The following is an 11933-nucleotide window of genomic DNA, read 5'->3' as shown; positions in this document are numbered from 1 at the left end:
GAAGTTGCCTTCCTGTACTATAAAGGGAGTGAATCCTTTAGAAAGTAATCAAAACAAGAATATTTTAAATGATACTTTTTAAGCGCTTATTGTGTGCCGGACACTGTACTAAATGCTGGGGTAGATACAAGTCAATCAGATTTGACCCAGTTCCTGTATCACATGGAGCTCACAATCTAAGCAGGAATGAGTAGGGTTTAAATCCCCATTTTACAGATGGGGCATCTGAGGCACAGAGAAGTGAAGTGATTTCCCCAAGGTCACACAGCGGACATGTGGAAGAGCGGAATTAGAATCAAAGTCATCTGGATCCCAGGCCTGGGCTCCTTCTACTAGGTCATGCCCCTTCTTAAGGGAAGAATGTCCTATAAATAGTTCTACCTTACAACATGAGTCTCAAGCTCCAAGAAAACATTTGATTGAACTGATCTAAATGGGTAAGACCTGATAGGATTTTGGTAAATTTATTGTTAGCATTGATTAGTTGCTACTGAAGATGCATTTCTAGATGATGAAAATTGACTGGGACTTAGTTACCTCATCTGTAAAATAGGGTTTAAAAGTGTGACCCCCTTGTGGGATAGGGTCTGTGTCTAATTTGACTGATTTGTATCTTCTCTAGTGCTTAGGGCAGTGCTTGGCACATAGCAAGCACTTAACAAGTACTATAATAATAATGATTATTATTATTCCCTCTCCTTTCTACAACACCTATGCACTTAGATGTGTCTATACTCTTATGCACTTGATAGTCACCCCACCTCAGTCCACAGCATTTATTTTCAAAGCCAAAATTTATTGATTTTAGAGTCAAGAGTCACCCCCTCAAATTGTAAGCTCTGAGTGAGCAGGGAACCTGTCTACTAATTCTGTTGTACTGAAATCTTCTACCTGCTTAGTACAGTGCTCTGCAAACATTAAGTGCTCAATAATAACTGCAAGTGATTCACTGATTTCTGTTTGCAGGTCACTGTTCTAAGCACTTGGTAGGGTACGCAAGAGTAAGTGAACATCACCCCTGGCCTAGAGGAGTTTACGATCTAGCCTGACAAAGCCTGTGTCTTCAAACCTGAATTGAAACTATGTAGTTTAAAACACCTTCTCCCTGGAGGAAATTTTACCTACTTACAAGTCGAGGATGGAATAAATTTTATATTTCATACGTAAAGACTCTTCCTATTAATCAATGTATTATACGTTTGTGTACTTCAATCATCCTTTTAAAATATTTTATGGGAACATCAGGAATCAATCATTCATTTAAGAGAATACAATCAGCACTGGGATACTTGATGGTTGTAAATAGCAATCTAAAAGGTTACGCACACAGTTTTTATGTTGATTTTCTTGTTTTGTATGGGTTGCCTATACTGAAGGATTTTATTTTTTTTAGATATTTATGACGAAACACATACATTTATTTAGGAACGCCTACCTACCCAATTTCCTTTTTGCTTTAGGATATTCATGAAAACGTTGCTGGTACATTCAGCATCTAAAGATGCTTTTGGGGGTGAAACATATTCTCAAATCTGAATGCTAAGCATCTCAACAATCTGCTTGGCACTGAATGGTAAGTGAAAAGAGTTATTTTGTGAATACCCTGAAAAGTTTAAGCAGCTATAAAATCTCTCAGACCTTCCACTGTGCCTCCAAAATAATTTGTTCCCTATCTGTTTTTTATCAACCCAGGAGAGATCTAGTAAATATTAATGCCATGGACTGAAATATGTCCTTTAAGAAAAGGAAACCAGTTTCTGATTGACCGATACTGTGAAATCTTTCTAGGAAACGTCTTCTGTACGATTTGCGGAATGAGATAGATCGGTATTTTTTCCTACCCAACGGAAGAATGAAAACACAGGAAAGAGCTGATATGATTCACGCTCGTTGTTATTTCAAAGACCTTGTTTGTGTTGCATTTAGTTGCAAGCATAAGAAAGCAATTCCAGTAGTTCTGCATTTACTGATTTGCTTTCCCTTCTATGGCCACTATATGGAATGAAACAGAAAACCAATTGGATTCGGGGGGAAGAAACTATGGTGAAATAGGTCATGAGTCAGAAAACCTAGCTGTTATTCCCAGTTCCACCACCATTACATTTTCAGAGGTATACAGCCATATGGAACTGTCCTACTGAATGACTTGTGAATCAGATTTTTCATTTCATGATCCCTCAGTTTGGTTACCAGGGAAATGGGGAGAAAAAAAGAGCAAAACTGGAATTAACCTTGAAAAAGGAGGATTCGATTTTCAACCAGTCAGTGGGCCATATTTATTGAGAGCTTACTGTGTACAGAGCCCCGTACTACGTGTTGGGAGACTACAGCGTGGCTCAGTGGAAAGAGGCCGGGCTTGGGAGTCAGAGGTCATGGGTTCGAATCCCAGATCTTTCACTTGTCAGCTGTGTGACTGTGGGCAAGTCACTTCACTTCTCTGTGCCTCAGTTCTCTCATCTGTAAAATGGGGATTAATACCGTGAGCCTCACGTGGGACAACCTGATGACCCCATGTCTCCCCCAGCGCTTAGAAAAGTGCTCGGCACATAGTAAGCGCTTAACAAATACCAACATTATTACATTATAGCGATAGACATATTCCCTGCCCACAACAAGTTTACAGTTTAGAGGGGGAGACGCATTAATATAAATAAATAAATTACAGATATGGTCATAAGTGCTGTGGTCCTTGGAAGAGGGAATGAATAAAGGGAACAAGCCAGGGGGATGCAGAAGAAAGTGGGAGAAGAGGAAAGGAGGACTTAGTCTCTTGGAGGAGATGTGTTTTCAATAAGGCTTTGAAGGGAGGAGAGAAAAATTATCTGTCAGATATGAGGAGGGAGGAAGTTCCAGGCCAGAGGCAGGATGTGGGTGAGAGGTCACGACAAGATAGATGAGATCGAGGTACAATTCATTCATTCAATCGTATTTATTGAGCGCTTACTATGTGCAGAGCACTGTACTAAGCACTTGGAATGTACAATGAGAAGGCTCCTCTAATGCACAGTGTGCGGGCAGGGTCGTAGTAAGAGAGTAGTGAGGCGATGGCCTATTCTGGTACTATTTTATCAGCTGAAGAAATTTCATTCCTTCATTTATTCAGTTGTGTTTACTGAGCGATTACTGTCATCTGTATTATTAAAGCTGTCCATCACCTTGCCCCCTCCTACCTCACCTTGCTATTCTCCTCCTACAGCCCAGACCGCAAACTTCACTCCTATAGTGCTAACCTTCTCACTGTGCCTCAATCTCACCTATCTCACCGCCTACCCCTCACCCACATCCTGCCTCTGGCCTGGAAGCCCCTCACTCCTCCTATCTGAAAGACATTTATTTTCCCCCTCTTCCAAGTCTCACTGAAGGCACATCTCCTCAAAGATGCCTACCTAGTCTAAGCCCCCACATTTCCTCTTCTCCCACTCCCTTGTGCATCTCCCTGACTCACTCCCTTTGTTCTTCCCCACTCCCAGCTACACAGCACTTATGTACATATCTGTAATTTATTTATTTGTATTTATATCTGTATTACCCACTTTAGACTATAAGCTCCTTGCAGGCAGGGAATGTCTCTGTTTTTTGTTGTGTTGTATTGGCCCAAGAGCTTGGTACAGTGCTCTGCACACAGTAAGAGCTCAAAAAAATATGATTGAATGAATGAATCTGATGTCAGATGATCCTGGCAGTTGAGTTTCCCTGTTTCCTGTATTCATACCTCAAGTAGTAGACACATCTTGCATCCTCATTTGAAACAAATTCCAGGTAAGGGATGGCTATTTGAAATAAGTATTACTTCATTCAGTCGTATTTGTTGCATGCGTACTGAGTGCAGGGCACTCTACTCAGCTCTTGGAAAGTACAATTCAGCAATTAAAAGAGAAAACTGCTGACCACACAGGGCTTACTTTATGCTGCACATTTAACATTCCTGTAGACTGTAAGCTTGTTGTGTTCAGGGACTGTGTTTACCAACTCTCCTGTATTGTTATGTTGCACTCTCTCAAGCATTTAGTACAGTGTACTGAATGCAGGGAGCAATCAAGAAATATGATTGATTGATTGATTGATTGATTGACTTAACAACTGTGACGACCATTAAGTACTTACCTCGTGCCAGTCACCACGCTAAGGACTGGGGTAGACAAAAGTCAAACAGATCTAATGTCTACTTACTCACTGTACAACAGTCCTGGCTATCTCGCCTCCAACCTCTTGCCCACATCCTGCCTATAGCCTGGAAAGTCCTCCTTCTTAATATCTGACAATTACTCTCCCTTCCTTCCAAGCCTTATTGATGGCATAGGTCCATGAGGGCTTCCCTAAGACCTCTTTTCCTTTTCTGTCACTCACTCCTGCATCACCCTGACTTGTTCCCTTCATTCATCCCCTCTCCCAGCCCCACAGCACATCTGTAACACTTATTTACATTAATATCTATCTCCCCCTCTAGACTGTAAACTCACTGTGGGCCAGGAATGTCATCTGTTACATTGTTATATCATATTATACTCTCTCAATTGCTTAGTACAGTGCTCTGCTCCACAGTAAGCGCTCAGTAAGTACAATTGATTGATTGATGGATTGATGGATTAAATGGTGGAGCCAAAGTTAGACCCAAGTCCTTCTGATTCCCAGGCCCATACTCTATCCACTAGGCCATATTGCTTCCCTTGCGGTCACTCTAATGATCTTATCCAGATTTTTATAGAATTTTATTTTTCTTCATTGCTATTTGTCACTGAGGATATTTTGGGAGGGTTGTGATGTAGGGTTTGAGGTGTTTGAATATTTGAGGCCTAAGAGATTAAAGCACTGGGAGCCAAAGGATGGAAGAGAATAAAGGAAAGATCAGCTGGAGAATCCCTTCAAGAACAGCTAAGAGAGGAAGAAAGAGTAAGAATAGCTGGAGATTTTTCTCAAGGATAGCAAACAGATAGAGCTAGGAACAGTGATAATAATAGGTGAATATCCTCAAGGGTTTGTAAACACACGGAAAAGAATGAATAGGATAAGGGAGGGGGGCTGCAGATAAAGGGAATCTCTGAGTGGTGAAAATAGCATTGAAGTGAACCATGGAGAAGACTGGGATATCTTGCTACAAGGAGGGGATGGCAGGAAATGAAATCATATCCATCTCCTCAGTCTGGAGCCAACTATCAAAGGTCTGAAATTCCCAGTAAACACTTCAAAAATAAGGAAACTTGCCCTTAAGCAATAATTAATCTATCATATTTATTGAGCATTTACTGTGTGCAGAGTACTGTACTAAGTGGCTGGGGGAGTACAATACACCTTAGAGCAAATTTGGTAGAGACAGTCTCTGCCTATAAAATGCTTGCAGAAACAGAGAGAATCATGGGATGGTTGACGGGGTAAAAAGGGCAGAAGGAACATTTATTTATTCAATCGTATTTACTTATTGTAAGCAGAGCACTGTGCTAAGCACTTGGAAAGGACAATTCAGCAATAAAGAGAGACAATCCCTGCCTACACCGGGCTCACAGGATCACCATAAACACTAGCACCCAGACACCCGCATGGCTTTGGTTTCTTGACCTGTTGGTTCATTCTCTGGGCTGTAGCCATCCTGGGGCAGGGGGATGTGTATTTTGTGGGTTGGGCTTCAGGCTCCCACAGTGGGAAAGACAAGTGGCAGAGCTGGATTTAGAACCAGGGTCCTTCTGAATCCCAGGCCCGTGCTCTATCCACTAGGCCATGGTGTACATTAGAGTTCTTAGGCACTATCCCTGTCCTCGAGGAGTGCAGAATCTAATGAGGGAAGCAGACATTGTAACACATTACAGGAAGGAGAAGCAATAAAGTATAAAGATATGCACATAAGTGTATATGTGTATACACTGTATACAACTGTATATATTTTATATATACAACTATACAAAATATATATAATATATACAAAATATACATAATATATACAAAATATACAAAATATATACAACTGTATATATTTTCGTTACCCTATTTATTTTGTTAATGAATTGTACATCGCCTTGATTCTATTTAGTTGCCATTGTTTTTACGAGATGTTCTTCCCCTTGACTCTATTTATTGCCATTGTTCTTGTCTGTCCGTCTCCCCCGATTAGACCGTAAGCCCGTCAAACGGCAGGGACTGTCTCTATCTGTTGCCGACTTGTTCATCCCAAGCGCTTAGTACAGTGCTCTGCACATAGTAAGCGCTCAATAAATACTACTGAATGAATGAAAGTGCCCCGGAGCTGGGAAATGACTACCCCAGTGCTTGGGAGGTGCAAAAGCAAGGGACGATACAGGGTGGGGAGAAGGAGAAATCAATCAGGGAAGGTCTCTTGGAGGAGATGTCACTCTGGGAGGGCTTTGAGATGGGGAGAGTGATGGTGAAGTGCCGGATGTGAAGTGGGAGGGAGTTTCAGAGAGGGAGGCCAGGAGACAAGAGACAGGGTTTGGGAGAGGTAAGAACAAGGAGGCTGGCATTCAGTGCTTAGAATGGTGCTCGAGCACATAGTAAGCACTTAACAAATGCCATTATTATTATTAGAGGAAGAAAGCGTTAGCTGGGCGGGACCAGGATGAGTGGGAAGAGAGCTGATTCAATGCCATGTGCCATTCTGATGGTCCATGATGCCATTATTAATTTCCTTCTATTCACTGGTTTTTCCTTTGTTATGTCACCACAGGAAGAAAATGGATGAAATTTTCTAGTCAATATGCTTAATGAACAATACCCATCCTCAGGCTTAGTTTAGTGAAAAGCAGTACTGCCTAGTGGAAAGAGCTTGAGTCTAGGATTCGGGACACTTGGGTTTTAATCCTAGGTCTGCCACTTGCCTTTGTTGTGACCTTGGGCATGTCAATTAACCTCTCTGTACCTTAGTCCCCTCTTCTGTAAAATGGAAAAAAGATTTTGTCCGACCTGATTACCGTTTACACCAGCTCTAAGTACGGTCCTTAGCACATAGTAAACAGTTAACAAATGCCATCATTATTATTGTTACTTCCACACAAAAGGAAAGTTATATATTTGTTTTATATATATACAGTTATATATAATTATATATGTATATATAGTTTTATATATATATATCTATATGTAGCTCTATAGAGAGTTATATATATGTTATATGTCTATCTAGCTATAGATGTATATAGGTATCAATTACCTAGATACTGCAGATGTTTTTCTAATCCACTTAATTTTTCTCTAAAAATATTCCTTTGCCAAAAAAAGCACCTCATTTATGCTACCTGGGTCAATTCATACCTGAACTATATTATTCATCTAATCCACAAATGTCAAGCATAGTATATCAAAAACCCATTACTTAATTGGTCCACTTGACATCAGAAATTTTGCAAAACGTTTCATTTTTAAAATGCAATTTCCTTCCATTCTTTCTCACATTTTCTCCTTTCCCCTTAACGGCCACTGGTAAAAATGCACCTTTCTTGGAAATTAAGGTTGATTAAAATGGATTTTCTGTCATTTGTATATGGAAGGCATGACGCATAATTGGTACTGAAATTTAAGCAGAAAGGGTGTGTAAATTGATCTCTTCAAGAGAAATGTACTTGTTTAAGGTCGCTATTTTATGTATGCATCATTTATTACCCCTGGTGACAATGTATTGCTTTTCCAAAGTTATCTCAAAGCCAGAACAAATAAGGAGCAAGGCCTAAGTTGGTGAGGCATGAGTCTTATTAGCATTTTTACAGATTCTTAAGAGTATGGTTCCTCTAAATGAATCCACAAGGGATTCTCCTATGCACAGATCAATTTGTCTACAAATCTTTCAGTGTAGGATCAGTTTTATGAATTGTCCAGCCAATAGGCAGTATTAAAGGATTGATTTCATTCTGATCTCACAAACGAGAACTTATTTGGCTGAGTTTTATGGCAACTCAGCTGCATTTCATTATGTGCAAGCAAAGTAACTGAGTTCCACATGTGCAAATGCAGATTCAAACACAAACACACACCACTCCACCTTCAACCCACATTCCATACATGTCCTTATACACTGTTCTGCATTGTTTCTTCTTCCTGTCAAATAGTCTAGCATCTGTCTCCCCAGTTTACAAACTAGTAAACTCCCCTCTAGATTATAAGCGTGTTGCGAGCAGGAAACATGTCTACCAACTCTGCTCACTCATTCAATTGTATTTATTGAGCACTTACTGTGTGCAGAGCACGGTACTAAGTGCTTGGAATGTACAATTCAGCAACGGATAGAGACAATCCCTGTCCGACAGCGGGCTCACAGTCTAAAACAGGGAGACAGACGACAAAACAAGTTGTCGGGCATCAATACCATCAAAATAGACAAATAGAATTGTAGATATTTACACATCATTAATGAAATAGAGTGATAAATAATATATACACATATACACAAGTGCTATGGGGAAGGGAAGGGGGAAGAGCAGAGGGAGGGAGTAGGGGAAATGGGTAGGGGAAGAGGGAAAGAGGAAAAGGGAGGGGTCAGTGTGGGAAGGCCTCCTGCAGGAGGTGAGCTCTAGGTAGAGCTTTGAAGAGGGGAAGAGAGTTAGCTTGGTGGATGTGAGGCAGGAGGACGTTCATTCAATAGTATTTATTGAGCACTTACTATGTGCAGAGCACTGTACTAAGCGCTTGGGATGAACAAGTCGACAACAGATAGAGACAGTCCCTGCCGTTTGACGGGCTTACGGTCTGATCGGGGGAGACGGACAGACGAGAACAATGGCGATAAACAGCGTCGAGGGGAAGAACATCTCGTAAACACAATGGCAACTAAATAGAATCGAGGCGATGTACAATTGATTAACAAAATAAATAGGGTAACGAAAATATATACAGTTGAGCGGACGAGTACGGTGCTGTGGGGATGGGAAGGGAAAGGTGGAGGAGCAGAGGGAAAAGGGGAAAATGAGGCTTTAGCTGCAGAGAGGTAAAGGGGGGATGGCAGAGGGAGTAGAGGGGGAAGAGGAGCTCAGTCTGGGAAGGCCTCTTGGAGGAGGTGATTTTTAAGTAAGGTTTTGAAGAGGGAAAGAGAATCAGTTTGGCGGAGGTGAGGAGGGAGGGCGTTCCAGGACCGCGGGAGGACGCGACCCAGGGGTCGACGGCGGGATAGGCGAGACCAAGGGACGGCGAGGAGGTGGGCGGCGGAGGAGCGGAGCGTGCGGGGTGGGCGTTAGAAAGAGAGAAGGGAGGAGAGGTAGGAAGGGGCAAGGTGATGGAGAGCCTCGAAGCCTAGGGTGAGGAGTTTTTGTTTGGAGCGGAGGTCGATAGGCAACCACTGGAGTTGTTTAAGAAGGGGAGTGACATGCCCAGATCGTTTCTGCTGGAAGATGAGCCGGGCAGCGGAGTGAAGAATAGACCGGAGCGGGGCGAGAGAGGAGGAAGGGAGGTCAGAGAGAACGTTCCAGGTCAGAGGTAGGATGAGGGCCAGGGGTGGACGGTGGGAAAGGTGAGAATGAGGTACCGTGAGGAGGTGAGCAGCAGAAGAGTGGAGGTGTATGGGGTGGGCTGTAGAAGGAGAGAAGGTAGGTGAGATAAGAAGGGGCAAGGTGATGGAGAGCTTTGAAACCAAGAGTGAAGAGTTTTTGTTTCATGTGAAGGTTGACAGGCAACCACTGGAGGTTTTTGAGGAGGGGAGTGATGTGCCCAGAGTGTTTCTCTAGAAAGATAATCCAGGCAGCAGAGTGAAGTATAGACTGGAGCGGGGAGAGCCAGGAGGATTGGGGATCAGAGAGGAGATATTAAGAGAGATTGTACCAGCAAGGTGGTAGTTTGGATGGAGAGGAAAGGGCAGATCTCGGCAATATTATGAAGGTGAGACCGGCAGGTTTTGGTGATGGACTGGATGTGTGGGATGAAAGAGAGAGCGGAGCCAAGGATGACACCAGGTTTGTGGGCTTGTGAGATGGGAAGGATGGTAGTGCCGTCCACAGTGATGGAAAAGTCAGGGAGAGGACAGGGCTTGAGAGGGAAGATAAGGAGCTCAGTCTTGGACATGTTGCGTTATACTCTCCCAAACACTGCTCTGCACACAGTAAGCGCTTGATAAATTTCACTGATTGACTGATTGGTAAACTCTAAGGGTCCCTGAATTGTGCTTTTTTTCTAGTCTCCCAAATGCGCAATACATTGCTCTGCCCACAGGCAGTCAATCATATTCACTGGGCACTTACCGTGTGCAGAGCACTGTACTAAACACTCTGAGAGTACAGTATGACCGATATGGTAGACTAGTTTCCTGCCCATAACAAGCTGGTTGTCTAGAGGAAGTTTCCAGCATAGTGGGGGAGACAGTAACTAAAATAAATGATGGATAGAAGCAACAACGTATTCGAATATATATGGAAATGCTGTGGGTTTAAGGTGGAGTGATCATTGTCTGCATTCGAGCATGTGCATCTCAGCTAATACATTCACACATAATAAAGAGTTGCAGAATTTCCATAAAACTCAGCCAAATACATTTTTGTATGTGAGATCGGGATACTACTGAAAGCTCACCCCCTCCGGGATACCTTCCCAGACTAAGTCCCCTTTTCCTCAGCTCCTCCTCACTCCCCATCACCCCGAATTCCTCCCTCTGCTCTATCCCTCACTTCCCCACAGCACTTGTGTATATATGTACATATTTATTATTCAATTTATTTTATTAATAATGTGTATATATCTATAATCCTATGTATTTGTATTGATGCTATTGATGCCTCTTTACTCGTTTTGATATCTGTCTCCCCCCTTCTAGACTGTGAGCCCATTGTTGGGCAGGGACTGTCATGCTTTGTTGCTGAATTGTATCTGCCAGGTGCTGAGTACAGTGCTCTGCACACAGTAAGTGCTCAATAAGTACAATTGAATGAATGACGCAATCAATCCTGTGCAGAGCACAGTAAAGACTCAATAAATATCATTGATTGATTGTATTATAATTATCTGTAGTGCACAGCAGTAAGAGGGTGTTACATCTTAAGAAGAAGAAGGAGAAGAAGGAGGAGGAGGAGGAGGAGGAAGAGGAGGAGGAGGACAGAGCCTTCCCCAGGGATTCTCCTGACAACTTGGAATTGCACTGTTAAAGCAGGAACAGAAAGAGGGCACCACAACAGGAGCAGTTTGGAGTAATGGCTAGAACATGGACCTGGGAGTCCAAAGGTCATGGGTTCTAATCCTACCTCCTCCACTTGTCTGCTGTGGGACCTTGGGCAAGATACTTCAGTTCTCTCTACCTTAATTAATTACCTCATCTGTTAAATGGGGAGTGAGACTGTGAGCCCCACATGGGACCGAGACTGTGTCCAAACTACTTTTCTTGTATCCACTACAGTTCCTGGCCCATAGTAAGTGTTTAACGCTCTGGGCATGTCACTCCCCTCCTCAGAAACCTCCAGTCGTTGCCTATCAACCTTTCAATGAAGCAAAAACTCCTCACCCTTGGCTTCAAGGCTCTCCAACACCTGGCCCTCTCCTACCTCACCTCCCTCTCTCCTTCTACAGCCCAGGCCGCACACTCTGCTCTTCTGCCGCTAACTTCTTAACTGTGCCTTGTTCTCGTCTGTCCCACCATTGACCCCTGGCCCACGTCCTACCCCTGACCTGGCATGTCTTCCCCCCTCACATCCCCCAAACTAGCTCTTATCCCCTCTTCAAAGCCCTAGTGAGAGCTCACCTCCTCTAGGAGGCCTTCCCTTTCCCTCTATCCCTCCTCTCCTCCCCATTGCCCCTACTGTCTCCCTCTGCTCTAACTCCTTCTCCTCCCCACAGAACTTGTGTATATTTGTATATATTATGTATTACTCTATTTTATTAACGATGTGTATATATCTATGATTTTATTTATTTTGATGGTATTGATGTCTGTCTACTTGCTTTGTTTTGCTGTCTGTCTCCCCCTTTTAGACTGTGAGCCTGTTTTTGGACAGGGATTTTTGTCTATCTGTTACCAAATT

This window comes from Ornithorhynchus anatinus, chromosome 2 (assembly GCF_004115215.2).
Source record: "Ornithorhynchus anatinus isolate Pmale09 chromosome 2, mOrnAna1.pri.v4, whole genome shotgun sequence".
Taxonomy (NCBI): Eukaryota; Metazoa; Chordata; class Mammalia; order Monotremata; family Ornithorhynchidae; genus Ornithorhynchus; species Ornithorhynchus anatinus.
Note: the sequence above shows the minus strand (reverse complement) of the source record.